Source organism: Leucoraja erinacea, chromosome 17 (genome assembly GCF_028641065.1).
Source record: "Leucoraja erinacea ecotype New England chromosome 17, Leri_hhj_1, whole genome shotgun sequence".
In the NCBI taxonomy this organism is placed as follows: domain Eukaryota; kingdom Metazoa; phylum Chordata; class Chondrichthyes; order Rajiformes; family Rajidae; genus Leucoraja; species Leucoraja erinaceus.
Window position 1 is genome coordinate 2,571,757 of NC_073393.1, and position 18,012 is coordinate 2,589,768.

The following is an 18,012-nucleotide window of genomic DNA, read 5'->3' on the forward strand; positions in this document are numbered from 1 at the left end:
GGTGGTAATCCGTGGGAGGACCAGTCTGGGGTCCGTGGGAGGACTAGTCTGGGGTCCGTGGGAGGACCAGTCTGGGGTCCGTGGGAGGACCAGTCTGGGATCCGTGGGAGGACCAGTCTGGGATCCATGGGAGGACCAGTCTGGGATCCATGGGAGGACCAGTCTGGGGTCCATGGGAGGACCAGTCTGGGGTCCATGGGAGGACCAGTCTGGGGTCCATGGGAGGACCAGTCTGTGGTCCGTGGGAGGACCAGTCTGGGGTCCGTGGGAGGACCAGTGTGGGGTCCATGGGAGGACCAGTCTGGGGTCCGTGGGAGGACCAGTCTGTGGTCCGTGGTCCGTGGGAGGACCAGTGTGGGGTCCGTGGGAGGACCAGTCTGGGGTCCGTGGGAGGACCAGTCTGGGGTCCATGGGAGGACCAGTCTGGGGGAAGATCTGAGAATTGCAAATTTCATAAAGTGCTCTTTGACAATAGACAATAGACAACAGGTGCAGGAGTAGGCCATTCTGCCCTTCGAGCCAGCACCGCCATTCAATGTGATCATGGCTGATCATCCCCAATCAGTACCCCGTTCCTGCCTTCTCCCCAAAACCCCTGACTCCACCATCTTTAAGAGCCCTATCTAGCTCTCTCTTTAAAGTATCCAGAGAACCTGCCTCCACTGAGGTAGAGAATTCCACAGACTTGGTTGGTTGGAGGGTACTAATGTTAATATTTAAAATCAATGGTGAGTTTCCTTAAGACCCATTTAATATTGAGTCTGGTAAACATAGAAACAATAGTTGAAGGAGTAGAGGCCATTCGGCACTTCGGGCCAGTACCGCCATTCAATATGGTCATGGCTGATCATCCTAAACCAACACCCTGCTTTCTCCCCATATCCCTTGATTCCATTAGCCCAAAGAACTAAATCTAACTCTCTCTTGAAAATATCTCAAGATGTTTTGATCAGACCCGGGTTTCGATCTAAACATACAAATCATGCCCTCCCAAGTAAATATGTAACTTAGTCATAGAGTATTAAAGACATACAGCACATAAACAGGCCCTTCAGCCCACCAAGCCAAGATGTACCATCAAAGCTTGCCCTATTTGCCCGCATTTGGCCCATATCCCTCTACACCTGACCGATCCATGTACCTGTCCAAGGTAGACATAAAAAGCTTGTTGAAATTCAGCCGTTGAGGCAGCATCTTTGGAGAGAAGGAATAGGCGACGTTTCAGGTTGAGACCCTTCTTCAGAAGATGCTGCCTCACCCGCTGAGTTTCTCCAGCATTTTTGTCCACCTTCGATTTTTCCAGCATCTGCAGTTCTTTCTTAAACGTGTATCTGTCCAAGTATCTTTTAGACATTGTGATAGTACCTGCCTTTAACTACCTCCCCTGGCAGCTCGTTCCATACACCCACCACCCTCTATGAATGAGTTTATTGCGATTTACTTCAAGTTTCATTGACTGAAGGCAAACAAATGCTTGATTTTGCATTTTTGTTCATTTGTACTGAAGTCAAAACAGTGACATCACGTTATTGACGATGGAAGCGTGGCCCAGTGCCACAGATAATCCTCAATCAACCCTTCACATTACAAAGCAGACGGTCTCATAATAAAACATAAAACAATAAATGTTTAACAAATCTTGCAATTATCTTGCTCTAAGACTACTATCTTGAACTAGTAGCGACCTCATTGGGGACCCTCCGACTATCCTTGATCGGACTTTGCTGGCTTTACCTTGCACTAAACGTTATTCCCTTATCATGTATCTGTACACTGTAAATGGCTCGATTGTAATCATGTACTGTCTTTCCGCTGACTGGTTAGCGCGCAACAAAAGCTTTTCATTGTACCTCGATAAACATAGAAACATAGACAATAGGTGCAGGAGGAGGCCATTCGGCCCTTCGAGCCAGCACCGCCATTCATTGTGATCATGGGTGATCGTCCCTGATCAATTACTCGTGCCTGCCTTCTCCCCACTCCACTAGCCCCTAGAGCTCTATCTAACTCTGTTTTAAATCCATCCAGTGACTTGGCCACCACTGCTGTCTGTGGCAGGGAATTCCACAAATTCACAACTCTCTGGGGGGAAATGTGTTTTCTCAACTCAGTCTTAAATGACCTCCCCTTTATTCTAAGACTGTGGCCCCTGGTTCTGGACTCGCCCAACATTGGGAACATTTTCCCTACATCTAGCTTGTCCAGTCCTTTTATAATTTTATATGTTTCTATAAGATACCCCCTCATCCTTCTAAACTCCAGTGAATACAAGCCTAGTCTTTTCAATCAAGATTCAAGATTCAATTTAATTGTCATTTGGACCCCTTGAGGTCCAAACGAAATGCCGTTTCTGCAGCCATACATTACAAACAAATAGACCCAAGACACAACATAATTTACATTTTACATAAACATCCATCACATCGCTGTGATGGAAGGCCAAAAAAAAACTTATCTCTCCACTGCACTCTCCCCCCCCCCCCCGATTTCAGAGTCAAAGTCAAAGCCCCCGGCTGGCGATGGCGATTGTCCCGCGACCAATCTCTCCTCATATGACAGTCCCGCCATCGTTGTGAACCTACGCTGCACTGCCTCAATCACAAGGGTGGCCTTCCTCAAATTAGGAGACCAAAACTGTACACAATACCCCAGATGTGGTCTCACCAGAGCCCTATACAACTGCAGAAGAAACACGTAACAATAAACTAAACTGAACTAAATGATGTGAATATATCGCAAAAATACCAAATTATCTTAAGCAAGCAAATTCTGTTATGCTTCCTTCTCTAAACAAGTGTAAACTTGGAGCACCTTACCGCAAATCTCTTTATATAGTCGGACACGTTGAACCCTCCGGTGCTGAGGCGGAGAGACCTGTGCAAGTGCGATTCTTTGTACAGCATTTCCATTATTCCCCTTGTAATCATAAATCTCTGTGGAAACAAAGGGCTCGTGACAATAACGTTGGTGGCGGCGAGCAAGCGAGCTCATGATGGATGTTTGCTTGATAGGTGGTGATGTGAAGTGCCAACTATTTCTTCTTATCAGCCACTTGTTTCAGCATTTCAAATATTCCACTTCCATATCAGGGGTGGGGGGAGGGGGGGGTTTAAGTGAGCCGACCTGCATCTTCAGCTCTGATATTTCCTTCCTGCGAGAGTGATATCTTCGGAAGGCACATTGGGAAATATAAACACTAGATAATATACGTGGGTTTATTTGCGACATTTCAATGATTCTCTCTCTCTCTCTCTCACTGATCAGAATGGAGAGATTAACGTATAATGAGTAGTGTATGATTACACAATGTTATTAAGCAGGGTCCTGCTAAGAATAGGCCCTTGCTATTTGATGGATATAATGGCAATGGAGATGTATTATAGTCGCCCCAGCTTGCTGGTGAAGAGACGAAAAATCGTTTTGTTGTTTATCAAAGGGGCGGCACGGTGGCGCAGCGGTAGAGTTGCTGCCTTACAGCGCCAGAGACCCAGGTTCGATCCCGACTATGGGTGCTGTCTGTACGGAGTTTGCATGTTCTCCCTGTGACCTGTGTCTGTGTGTGTGTGTCTGTCTGTCTGTCTGTCTGTCTGTCTGTCTGTCTGTCTCTGTCTGTCTCTGTCTGTCTGTCTGTCTGTCTCTGTCTGTCTGTCTCTGTCTGTCTGTCTGTCTGTCTGTCTGTCTGTCTGTCTGTCTCTGTCTGTCTGTCTGTCTTTCTGTGTGTGTGTGATCTCATTGAAACATATAAGATTGTTAAGGGCTTGGACACGCTAGAGGCAGGAAACATGTTCCCGATGTTGGGGGAGTCCAGAACCAGGGGCCAAAGTTTAAGAATAAGGGGTAAGCCATTTAGAACGGAGACGAGGAAACACTTTTTCTCACAGAGAGTGGTGAGTCTGTGGAATTCTCTGCCTCAGAGGACGGTGGAGGCCGGTTTTCTGGATACTTTCAAGAGAGAGCTAGATAGGGCTCTTAAAGATAGCGGAGTCAGGGGATATGGGGAGAAGGCGGGAATGGGGTACTGATTGTGGATGATCAGCCATGATCACATTGAATGACGGTGCTGGCTCGAAGGGCTGAATGGCCTCCTCCTGCACCTATTGTCTATTGTCTATAGTGCCACACTCCAATGGCGTGCAGGTTTGTAGGTTAGTTGGTTCGGTATAAATGTTTTAATAAATTGTTCCTAGTGTAGGATAGTGTTAATGTGCGGGTGATCGCTGGTTGATGCGGACTCGATGGGCTGAAGGGCCTGTTTCTGGGCAGTATCTCTGAACTGGACTAAGACAATACATGATTACAATCGTGCCATCCACAGTGTATAGATACAGGATAAGGGGAATAACGTGTGGTGCAAGATAAAGTCGAGTAAAGTCCGAGGGTCTCCATTTTTCACTGCCACATGTACCCAGGTACAGTCAAATGTTGTTTCACATCCAACCTGGTAAATTCACGCCGCGCCCCTCACCTGGACCGTAGGCACGTGTCACCACCCTGGAGAGGGGGAAAGTAACGGTGACTTAAACATTGACTTCTCTAACTTCTACATTTCCCTTGATCCACATTCCCCTTTTTCCTGTTTTCACACCTTACACTTCCTTATCTATGTATCTCCCTCTCCCCTGACACCCGGAACGTCTCCCATTCCTTCTCTCCACAGATGCTGCCCGTCCCGCTGAGTTACTCCAGCATTTTGCGTCTGTCTTTTTGTGTATTAATAATGTGTGTACAAGGGTTGTCCACGTGAATCTAAGGAGCAGGAAGATAACAAGAGGAGACATTGTGTGCCGTCTATTCATGCTGCGCTCGCTCACTACAGGAGAAATGAAACAGGTGGCCCCTTGACAGAGGAAGAAGGCTGAAAATAGTGGCCTGAAGAATACCATCTGAGGCCTTCCAGACTTCCGTCTGCCGAGATAATTAAAGCCGCAGCAAAGGCAATTAAACTCAAGAGCTGACTGGAGAACATCAAGAGTGGCCCACACAGGCCAAACCCCAGAGCAGAAGATCAGACATTAATATTACAAATCAGACATGAATGATTCCTGCAGCTGCAACTCGAAGCAAGTTTACATATTTACATATTATAGTTCATTGTAAACCGGACAGATAGGTATTGGCAGTAGGACATGAGGTGGAGACTAGGTCACACAGCACCCGTGATCAGGATCGAACCCGGGTCTCTGGCGCTGTCCCACAGGGCAACGACAGGTCATGTGGCCGGATTATCAGCCATGATCATATTGAATGGCGGTGCAGGCTCGAAGGGCCGAATGGCCTCTACTCCTGCACCTAATTTCTATGTTTCTATGTTTCTATTATATGAAAATAAAATGGGCAATAATTAGAAAAAGGAACTGCAGATGTTGATTTACAACACAAAAAAAGGACAGAGTGCTGGAGTAACCCAGGGGGTCAGGCAGCATCTGTGGAGATCATGGATAGGTGACGTTTTGGGTCAGGATCCTTCTTCACGAACTTCTTCAAAGTCGGCATTACCCGACCCGAAACATCACCTATCCATGTTCTCCACAAATGCTGCCTGACCCACTGAGTTACTCCAGCACTCTGTGAAACGTCACCTATCCATGTTCTCCACAGATGCTGCCTGACCCGCTGAGTTACTCCAGCACTCGGTGTCTTTTTAAAGCAACACTTAATGTTGGGACACAGTGTGGAAACAGGCCCTTCGGCCCATCGATCCATGCTGGCCATTACCTGTTCACATGAGTGCCACGTTATCCCACTTTGTCACCCACTCCCTCCACACTAGGGACAATTTACGGAAAACCAATTAACCCACAACCCCGCACGTCCTTGGGATGTGTGATGAAACCGGAGCACCTGGAGAAAACCCACGCAGGTCCTTCTGCAGTTGCACAGGGCCCTAGTGAGACCACACCTGGAGTATTTTGTGCAGTTTTGGTCCCCTAATTTGAGGAAGGACATTCTTGCTATTGAGGGAGTGCAGCGTAGGTTCACCAGGTTAATTCCCGAGATGGCGGGACTGTTATATGCTGAGAGAATGGAGCTGCTGGGCTTGTACACTGTGGAGTTTAGAAGAATGAGAGGGGATCTTATTGAAACATATAAGATTCTTAAGGGTTTGGACACGCTAGAGGCAGGAAATATGTTCCCAATGTTGGGGGAGTCCAGAACCAGGGGCCACAGTTTAAGAATAAGGGGTAAGCCATTTAGAATGGAGACGAGGAAACACTTTTTCTTACAGAGAGTTGTGAGTCTATGGAATTGTCTGCCTCAGAGGGCGGTGGAGGCCGACTCTCTGGATGCTTTCAAGAGAGAGCTAGATAGGCCTCTTAAAGATAGCGGAGTCAGGGGATATGGGGGAGAAGGCAGGAACGGGGTACTGATTGGGGATGATCAGCCATGATCACATTGAATGGCGGTGCTGGCTCGAAGGGCCGAATGGCCTCTACTCCTGCACCTATTGTCTATTGTCACAGGGAGAACGTACGAACTATGTACAGACAGAACAGACAGATAATCAGCGTTGAACCCGGGTCTATGTGGCCGTGAGGCAGCAACTCTACTGCTGCTCCACCTTGCCACCCTGTGCAAACTATATTCCCGTTATATAATGCAACCCAGGCCCATTGATCAGTCCTGTGCCTAGTCTGCTGTGCCGGTGTATAGGCAATTGGTTCAGTGTGAAGTGGCATCTTCTAAAGTACCAGCAGATTTATCTACATTCACACAACTTATTTATAAATGCTCCTTTCGTGATTTACCCTGTTGGAAACGTCAGCGACAACCTTTTGCTTTATTTTCCAACACAGCATCTTAAAATAGACAGAATGGAATATGTCCTTAATACTTGACCTTAAATACAGTGCTTCGCCACTGCACAATGTCAGTTCAAACCATCTGGTGCGTGCCCAGTGGATGATCTGAACAACATTACTGCCTTAAATCACAATGAAGGCAAACCATCGAATGATAAGTAACTGTGCAAAGATTTCAATGTGGCCCGCTTGCTGCTTTACACACAAGGTTTAGGCTCATTATTCAAGTCAAGTCAAGTTTATTTGTCACATACACATACGAGATGTGCAGTGAAATGAAAGTGGCAATGCTCGCGGACTTTTGTGCAAAAGACAAACAACAAAACAACCAAACAAATTATAAACACAATCATAACACACATATTCTTTTTCATAATAAATAATGGAAAGAAAAACGTTCTGTAGAGTTAGTCCCTGGTGAGATAGGCGTTTACAGTCCGAATTGCCTCTGGGAAGAAACTCCTTCTCAACCTCTCCGTTCTCACCGCATGGCAACGGAGGCGTTTGCCTGACCGTAGCAGCTGGAACAGTCCGTTGCAGGGGTGGAAGGGGTCTCCCATGATTTTATTTGCTCTGGAGTTGCACCTCCTGTTGTATAGTTCCTGCAGGGGGGTGAGTGAAGTTCCCATAGTGCGTTCGGCCGAACGCACTACTCTCTGCAGAGCCTTCTTGTCCTTGGCAGAGCAATTCCCAAACCAGATGGTAATGTTCCCGGACAAGATGCTTTCCACCGCCGCTGCGTAGAAGCACTGGAGGATCCTCGGAGACACTCTGAATTTCCTCAATTGCCTGAGGTGGTACTTGTCACCTGTACAGAGGTACAGTGAAAAGCTTTGCTTTTGCAGGCCATCCAATCAGTTCAGATAATACTACACCTACATACAAAACAAGAGGGGAAGATTTAATAGGAATCTGAGGGGTAACTTTTTCACACAAAGGGCGCTGGGTGTTCGGAATGAGCTGCCGGAGGAGGTAGTTGAGGCAGGTACCATCGCAACGTTTAAGAAACAGACAGACAGGTACTAGGATAGGACAGGTTTGGAGGGATATGGCCAAACTTACAAAATTCTTAAGGGGTTGGACAGGCTAGATGCAGGAAGATTGCTCCCGATGTTGGGGAAGTCCAGGTCAAGGGGTCACAGCTTAAGGATAAGGGGGAAATCCTTTAAAACTGAGATGAGAAGAACTTTTTTCACACAGAGAGTGGTGAATCTCTGGAACTCTCTGCCACAGAGGGTAGTCGAGGCCAGTTCATTGGCTATATTTAAGAGGGAGTTAGATGTGGCCCTTGTGGCTAAGGGGATCAGAGGGTATGGAGAGAAGGCAGGTACGGCAGATCATATTGAATGGCGGTGCAGGCTCGAAGGGCCGAATGGCCTACTCCTGCACCTAATTTCTATGTTTCTAAACGCAGGCAGGTGGGACATGTTGGACGGTGTGGGCAAGTTCCTCTTTAACATGAACATTTGACGGGCGGACAAAGTGATGGACGTGGAGATGTCGCCGTTTCAGCACCAGCGTTCCGCACGCCACTAGCCCCTCTTTGCAAACAATTGGAATCTAAAATATCAATTTGGAAAAAAAATATTCATAGCAACAGTGATTAGAACATAGAACCGTACAGTACAGCAACAGGCCATTCGGCCCACAGTGTGCGTGCCAAACATGATGCCAAGTTATCTGTACACTGTGGATGTTTAAGGAAGGAACTGCAGATGCTGGAAAAATCGAAGGTAGACAAAAATGCTGGAGAAACTCAGCGGGTGAGGCAGCATCTATGGAGAGAAGGAATAGGTGGCGTTTCGGGTCGAGACCCTTCTTCAGACTGATGAAGGGATAGGTGACGTTTCGGGTCGAGACCCGGAAGGGTCTCGACCCGAAACGTCACCTATTCCTTCTCTCCATAGATGCTGCCTCACCCGCTGAGTTTCTCCAGCATTTTTGTCTACCTTTTGTGTTACTGAATGATCCGAAACGTCACCTATTCCTTCGCTCCATAGATGCTGGAGAAACTCAGCGGGTGAGGCAGCATCTATGGAGTGAAGGAATAGGTGACGTTTCGGGTCGAGACCCTTCGTCAGAGTGAATCTCTCCAGAGATGCTGTCAGTCCTGCTGAATTACTCCAGCATTTTGTGTCTATCAAAGTGAAACTTCTCTCGACTGCCTGCCGAAAGGTCAGCCATTCCTTCTCTCCAGAGATGCTGCCTGTCAATAGACAATAGGTGCAGGAGTAGAGGCCATTCGGCCCTTCGAGCCAGCACCGCCATTCAATGTGATCATGGCTGATCATCTCCAATCAGTACCCCGTTCCTGCCTTCTCCCCATATCCCCTGACTCCGTTATCTTTAAGAGCCCAATCTAACTCTCTCTTGAAAGCATCCAGAGAACCGGCCTCCACTGCCCTCTGAGGCAGAGAATTCCACAGACTCACCACTCTCTGTGAGAAAAAGTGTTTCCTCGTCTCCGTTTTAAATGGCTTACTCCTTATTCTTAAACTGTGTGGCCCCTGGTTCTGGACTCTCCCAACATCCCCAATCTCCAAATTTAAAAATCGTAAATTAACACAAACATAAATATTTCTTTGAAAATACAGTTTACGTTTTAACGTTCTTCCTCAGAGCGGTTAAATCTAAACTGTTTACTGTATAAATATAAATAGATGCATAGTTTTAAAGTCAGAGGGACAAAGTTGTGCAGGACAAGTGTTGTTTACACAGAGGGTGGCGGGTGCCTGGAACGCACTGCCAGGGGTGGGGGTGGAGGCAGATACGATAGTGGTGTTTAAGAGGCTTTTGGACGGGCACGTGGATATGCGGGGAATGGAGGGATATGGATCACGTGCAGGCATGTAAGAGTTGGTCTTGGCATCATGCTCTGCACAGACATTGTGGGCCGAATGGCCTGGTCCTGTGCTGTACTGTTCTATGTTCTATGAGATAGAAACATAGAAATTAGGTGCAGGAGTAGGCCATTCGGCCCTTCGAGCCTGCACCGCCATTCAATATGATCATGGCTGATCATCCAACTCAGTATCCCGTACCTGCCTTCTCTCCATACCCCCTGATCCCCTTAGCCACAAGGGCCACATCTAACTCCCTCTTAAATATAGCCAATGAACTGGCCTCAACATATATGATGATCCAGCAACATTGTACTTTGGAAAGTGGTTCCTTGCAGTTGGCAGCTTGGGATGGCTCGAAGCCAATTAAGGAACTAAGCAAATGGAAGTCGTACATTTAATTTGGTGTTACGTTCCTGTTTCATGGTAAAATCCTGACAAACATTTCTCAGAATTAGTTCACCAGAGTCGGAGAATTCCTTTTGACTGATTTCCACAACTGAACACAAATCACCCAGCCATGTTCCACAGCATTGTGTCTTAAACGTTCAGCTTTAAAAACGGAATAGGGAGAGAGAGAGAGAGAGAGAGAGAGAGACAAGCGGAGAGAGCGCGAGAGAGGAGGAGAAGAGGGAGAGGGAGGGAGGGCGGGAGAGAGGGAGAGGGAGGAGGGGAGAGGTGAGAGAGGGAGGGAGAGAGAGAGGGAGAGAGAGAGAGAGAGAGAGAGAGAGAGAGAGAGAGAGAGAGAGAGAGAGAGAGAGAGGGAGAGAGAGGGAGAGAGAGAGAGGGGGAAGGGGAGAGAGACAGAGAGAGAGAGTGAGAGAGAGAGAGAGAGCGAGGAGAGGGAGGGGAGGGAGAGAGAGAGAGACACAAGAGATTCCGGCAACTGAGAGGAGACAGAAGAGAGAGAGCGAGAGAGAGAGAGAGAGGAGAGGAGAGGGGAGGGAGAGAGGGAGAGAGAGCGAGAGAGAGAGAGGGAGAGGGAGAGGGGGAGAGAGGGAGAGGGAGAGGGAGAGGGAGAGAGGGAGAGAGGGAGAGAGAGAGGCCTTGGAAGGGGAATGTGGAAGAGAAGCATGAATATATGTACCATGCCTTATAGTCTGAAGCTTGTGTCTCTGACGTAAAAAAATAATCAAAGATCAATTTAGATTGCAACATGCGTTTATGAAGAAATCTTAACCCAACTCTGCTCTTTTCCCAGCCTCCTCCAAGTAAAGATGAATATGAGCCACAATGCTTTTTATTAAATCTGGTATGCTACGGAAACTAGCCGAGAATAATGTGTAGGAAGGAACTGCAGATGCCGGTAAAACTGAAGATAGACACAAAATGCTGGAGTAACTCAGCGGGACAGGCAGCATCTCTGGAGTGAAGGGATGGGTGACGTTTTGGATCTAGATAAAGGGTCTCGACCAGAAACGTCATCTATCCATGTTCTCCACAGATGCTGCCTGACCCACCGAGTTATGGTGCAGCAGCATCTATGGAGCTAAGGAAATAGGCAACGTTTCGGGCCGAAATCCTTCTGGAAATAGGCAATGTTTCGGGTCGAAACCCTTACGGGTTTCGGCCCGAAACGTTGCCTATTTCCTTACCTCCATAGATGCTGCCTGACCCGCTGAGTTACTCCAGCACTCTGTGAAACGTCACCTATCCATGTTCTCCACAGATGCTGCCTGACCCGCTGAGTTACTCCAGCACTCTGTGTATATCTCATGAATAATAGTTGGTGTTTTAAAAAGGCGAAATGAGAAAATGAGAAATTATGTTTTATTATTCCTCATTATACTTGTCAGAGCGGCACAGTGAATTCTGTAAACATTGCCCCTAGCTAAGAAAATGGGAAAACATCGAACTGGAGTGGACAGGTGATCGATGGGCTGAAGGGCCTGTTTCAATGCTGGATATTTCAATTGCTTTCATAGAAACATAGAAACATAGAAATTAGGTGCAGGAGTAGGCCATTCGGCCCTTCGAGCCTGCACCGCCATTTAATATGATCATGGCTGATCATCCAACTCAGTATCCCGTACCTGCCTTCTCTCCATACCCTCTGATCCCCTTAGCCACAAGGGCCACATCTAACTCCCTCTTAAATATAGCCAATGAACTGGCCTCGACTACCCTCTGTGGCAGAGAGTTCCAGATATTCACCACTCTCTGTGTGAAAAAAGTTCTTCTCATCTCGGTTTTAAAGGATTTCCCCCTTATCCTTAAGCTGTGACCCCTTGTCCTGGACTTCCCCAACATCGGGAACAATCTTCCTGCATCTAGCCTGTCCAACCCCTTAAGAATTTTGTAAGTTTCAAAACCTTCCAGCAGCTTTTTCCATTGAATTTGTGATTTCCAGAACCAATTGCTGTTTTTGTTTTTGCTCCAGTTTGCCTGAGTTTATCGGCTATTTTGCAGAAGCCGGCACATTGGAAAGTGAAATAGATGTTCACAGCCCTGAGGTATTTGTCATGGCAGCATTACCACTGTCTCAGCTCTGCCCCCTGCTGGGGGACCTGCAGACTGCTCATCCTCAAACTCAGATTAACATGTCAGCACGGTGGCACAGCGGTACAGTTGCTGCCTCTCAGCGCTGAACCTGGTTCGATCCCGACCACGGGCGCTGTCTGTACGGAGTTTGTACGTTCTCCCCGTGACCTGCGTGGGTTTTCTTTGAGATCTTCGGTTTCCTCCCGCACTTCAAAGACGTGCAGGTTTGTGGGTTAATTGGCCTGTGTGCTGTGGGGAGGGGCTCCAGAGAGGCTGTGAAGCCCCTACCCACTCCCCACCATCCCACCCTATTAATTTCCTTCTCTGCGCTTTAGTTGTCCACCGCATAGAACCACTTATTTGAGGCCTTTGCCAAATTCATCTAACTCCCCGAGCTTCGTCCCACAGCCCACAGCCACCTCAGTATGGTCATGACTGTTCTTCAAAGGGCAGCAATCTCTGGACTTGTGTCACCCAGGTAACACCTTCATAATAAAATGTAACATGCACAAAACTGCACATGCCGATTTATACCAAAGATAGACAGACACAAAGTGCTGGAGAAACTCAGCGGGTCAGGCAGCATCTGTGGAGAACATGGATAGGTGACGTTTTGGGTCTGGAACCATCTTCAGACAGAAAACTTAGTTTAGTTTTGTTTAATTTAGTTCTAGGAGCAGAATGAGGCCATTCAGCCCGTCAAGTCTACTCCACCATTCAATCACGGCTGATCTATCTCTCCCTCTCAACCCCATTCTCCTGCCTTCTCCCCATAACCCATGACACCCGTACTGACAATTTAGTTTAGTTTAATTCAGTTTAGTTTAGAGAAACAACATGGAAACAGCCCACTGAGTCCACGTCGACCATCGATCACCCGTACACCAGCTCTATGTCCTCTATATATTTTACAGAAGGCAATTAACCTATAAATCCACACAACTTTGTTAAACTAGTTCATATCTTCACTTTAAAGTGTAGGAAGGAACTGCAGATGCTGGTTTAAATTGAAGATAAGACACAAAATGCTGGAGTAACTCAGCGGGTCGGGCAGCATCTGTGGAGAACATGGACAGGTGACGTTTCACAGAGTGCTGGAGTAACTCAGCGGGTGCAGCAGCATCTATGGAGCTAAGGAAATAGGCAACGTTTTGGGCCGAAACCCGGAAAGGTTTCGGCCCGAAACGTTGCCTATTTCCAGAAGGATTTTGGCCCGAAACGTTGCCTATTTCCTTCGCTCCATAGATGCTGCTGCACCATAACTCAGCGGGTCAGGCAGCATCTGTGGAGAACATGGATAGGTGACGTTTCCGTCTGAAGAAGGGTCTCAACCCGAAACATCACCCATTCCTTCTCTCCAGAGATGCTGCCTGTCCCGCTGAGTTACTCCAGCATTTTGTGTCTGTCTTCAGTGTGTTCCAATCCGACATGGTTTTAATTCTTTACCATTTTTTACATGTGGGATTTTTTAAGGCATCAGTGTTATAATGCTTTGCAACTCGCTGTCTGGTTTCAAGTTCGTGATGTGTCGAGGCCTGCAACAAGTTCGCTGTTTATATATGTGCTGATTGGTGCTACCATAATTGCAACGTCACTAAATCTCATTCCCAGGCAGGCCGGCAACGTGGTTGTTCACAGGTCCACGCTTGCAGCCTGCGAGACATTTCACACTCATCCTCCAGTTAATGCACTTTGCTTAAACAAAAAAACAGATGAGGACCCAGGTCCAAGTTCCCATTTTATTTCTCTGCAGCCGAATTAATCTTTGATACATTTGCTGCAAACGTCTGGAGTTGTGAGCTGAAACGATGCTCGCAATCATGGACAAAAACTAGAAACATTTCAATATGTTGTACACACTGACTGTTGTAGCAGCCAGTCCCTTTTTATTACATTTTGTCTGCTCCAATACAGATCTGAAGAAGGGTTCCAACATATCCGCGTTCTCCACAGATGCTGCCTGACCCGCTGAGTCACTCCAGCACTCTGTGAAACGTCACCTATCCATGTTCCCCACAGATGCTGCCTGACCCGCTGAGTTACTCCAGCACTCTGTGAAACGTCACCTATCCATGTTCTCCACAGATGCTGCCTGACCCGCTGAGTTACTCCAGCACTCTGAGAAACGTCACTTATCCATGTTCTCCACAGATGCTGCCTGACCCGCTGAGTTACTCCAGCACTCTGTGAAACGTCACCTATCCATGTTCTCCACAGATGCTGCCTGACCCACTGAGTTATGGTGCAGCAGCATCTATGGAGCATATGGAGCGAAGGAAATAGGCAACGTTTCGGGCCGAAATCCTTCTGGAAATAGGCAACGTTTCGGGCCGAAACCCTTCCGGGTTTCGGCCCAAAACGTTGCCTATTTCCTTAGCTCCATAGATGCTGCTGCACCCGCTGAGTTACTCCAGCACGCTGTGAAACGTCACCTATCCATGTTCTCCACAGATGCTGCCTGTCCCGCTGAGTTACTCCAGCACTCTGTGAAACGTCACCTATCCATGTTCTCCACAGATGCTGCCTGACCCGCTGAGTTACTCCAGCACTCTGTGTCATTATTTTCTTCCCCCTTGGTTAATGACCAGTATGCAAATATTTTAATTGCTATCAAAAATGTATAAATATTGGTTGCGTGGAAACATATTCAAATCTGGAGCCATATCACTATAGATCGAGCAGACTATTTAAATAGTTAAATGTGGGTAAAAGGAACTGCAGATGCTGGTATTACAACAAAAAAAGACACAGTGCTGGAGTAACTCGGCAGGTCAGGCAGCATGGATAGCAAATTGGCTCTATGGAAGGAAGCAGAGGGACCCTTTCGAACCCGGGTCTCTGGCGCTGTGAGGCAGCAACTCTACCACTGTGCCACTGTGGTATAAGCTATTAGGTGAGAGGGACAAGGTATAATGGAGATGTGTGGAGATGTGTTTACACAATTGGTGGTGGAGGAAGATATGATGGTGGCGGTTAAGAGTATTTTAGACGGGCATGTGGATATGCAGGGAATGGAGGGATACACAAACAGTGTGTAGGATAGTGTTAATGTGCAGGGATCGCTGGTCATCGCTGGACCTAAGGGCCTGTTTGTACGCTGTGTCTCTGAACTAAACTAAACTTATTTCCTCAACTTTATAGGGACATGCATTCATTTTTTTGCAGCAAAAACAAGCAGTTAGAATGATTAAAATTCCAACACTTTACAGATGACTTTGAATAAAAGCCTGCTTATTTTCACTCTCCCCAAAAACAAACTGAATGCCTGCTGCTTCTCTCCTGCTTGCGTTTAATATACATCTCCCTGCTGCGTGAAACTTTCCAATGAACATTTCCAAATATACAGTGAATGTTGCAGGAGCCCAGCCTGTGGAATGAATACACTGGAGTTCTTTGTTAACTTGCTACAGGTTTATAACAACCACAGCAACAGTATAGCATGCTGCAAGAGACATTGTTCATCGGTTTTCAAGAATTAGGCCCCTATTCTGAGGCCTGTAATTTTAATGCAAGATTCCCCTTCTTCCCAGAGGTGGAACCCTATCTCACCGAGCACATATTTGTTACTTGGTTTCATCCCTTATAAAACACTCTGGCATGAAATGATTTCCACTTTTGTAAATGAAATAAACATAATTATAAACCAGATGATAATGTTACATTGTGCAGTTGTGGCAACAATCCCCGGCTGAATTAGAATCTGTTCCAACCTGTTTATCAGCGATAATGTTTTGTTTCATTCAGAGATACAGGATGGAAACAGGCCCTTCAGCCCACCGAGTCCATGCCGACCATCGATCACAGTAGTTCTATGTCAGCCCACTTTATCATCGACTCTACAAACACGAGAGGCAATTTGCAGTTGGCCAATTAACCTGCAAACCCGCACGTCATGAAGTCAAGTGATAGGGATAGAAATTAGGCCATTCGGCCCATCTATTCTACGCCATTCAATCATGGCTGATCTATCTCTCCCTCCAAACCCCACTCTCCTACCTTCCCCCCATAACCTCTGACACCCGCACTAATCAAACATCTGAGGAAGTCTCCGGGATGGACGATTAAATCACAGCACCCGGAGGAAACCCACGCGGTCACTGGAAGAGCGTGCAAACTCCACACAGACAGCACCCGAGGTCAGGTGCCGTGAGGAAGCGGCTCTACCCGATGCGGTGAATCATTATTTTCTGCGACATTCCCTTCAACAATTCTAACAAATATTCAATCTGGCAAGTGATGTAGTGGTTGGCCATTCCCTGCAGATGCCGTCAAACAACAGCTTGAGTGTTGGGGGGGAAGTTCTCAGGTAGTTTATGCCAATAAGACCCATGTCTGTGAGTGGATGGCGGGCCACATCTATCGCCATAAGTGTGACACTTGGTGCTATTTTTCGCATTTGTATTCACGTGTTTTTCAATTAGTTTTCTGCAATTCCCAGGTCCCTCTCCTGTCAAGTCGAGTTTATTTGTCACATACACATACGAGATGTGCAGTGAAATGAAAGTGGCAATGCTCGCGGAACAACAAAACACCCAAACAAATTATAAACACAATCATAACACACATATTATTTTACATAATAAATAATAGAAGGAAAGACGTTCTGTAGAGTTAGTCCCTGGTGAGAAAGGCGTTTACAGTCCGAATTGCCTCTGGGAAGAAACTCCTTCTCAACCTCTCCGTTCTCACCGCATGGCAACGGAGGCGTTTGCCTGACCGTAGCGGCTGGAACAGTCCGTTGCTGGGGTGGAAGAGGTCTCCCCATGATTTTGTTTGCTCTGGAGTTGCACCCCCTGTTGTATAGTTCCTGCAGGGGGGTGAGTGAAGTTCCCATAGTGCGTTCGGCCGAACGCACTACTCTCTGCAGAGCCTTCTTGTCCTTGGCAGAGCAATTCCCGAACCAGATGGTAATGTTCCCGGACAAGATGCTTTCCACCGCCGCTGCGTAGAAGCACTGGAGGATCCTCGGAGACACTCTGAATTTCCTCAATTGGCTGAGGTGGTAAAGGCGCTGCCTTGCCTTACTCACGAGTGCTGAGGCGTGTGATGACCGTGTCATATCCTCAGAGATGTGGACTCCCAGATATTTAAAACAGTTCACCCTATCCACAGGATCCCCATTTATACTCAATGGAGTGTACGTCCTCGGATGATGTGCCCTCCTAAAGTCCATGATCAGCTCCTTCGTTTTTTTGATGTTCAAGAGGAGGCTGTTCTCCTGGCACCAGAGTGCTAGATCAGCCACCTCCTCCCGGTAGGCCTTCTCATCATTGTCTGAGATCAGGCCCACCACCACAGTGTCATCAGCAAACTTAATTATTGAGTTGGAGCTGAACCTAACCACACAGTCATGTGTGTACAGGGAGTACAATAGGGGGCTGAGGACGCAACCCTGGGGCGATCCTGTGTTCAGGGTGAGGGACTTCGATGTATTCCCTCCCATCTTGACTACCTGGGGCCTGGCGGTGAGAAAGTCCAGGACCCAGGCACACAGGGAGGTGTTGAGCCCCGGGACTAGCTGCAGTTCCCAGGCCCCTCGCCTGTCCCGGGACTAGGTCGTGAGAACTAATTGAAAAGAAATACGCCTGCGGGCCGGATGATTCCGGGTTACCGGGCGGATCCGGCCCGTGTCCGTAGGTTCCCGACCCCTGATCTAAATGAACATGAAACCACGAGATTGTCATGAAAAATGTTCCTAGCACTTAAAGCCCTGTCCCACGGTACAAGTTCATTCCAAGAGCTCTCCCGAGTTTGCCCCGATTCAAAAACTCGTAGATTTACGGTAATGGCCACTCGTCGGTACTCGGGGCTCTCGTGGACAGTTTTCAACATGTTGAAAAATCTTCATGAGTCTTCCCGTGCTTACCTGCCGTTAGCGAGTCTTCCCGAGT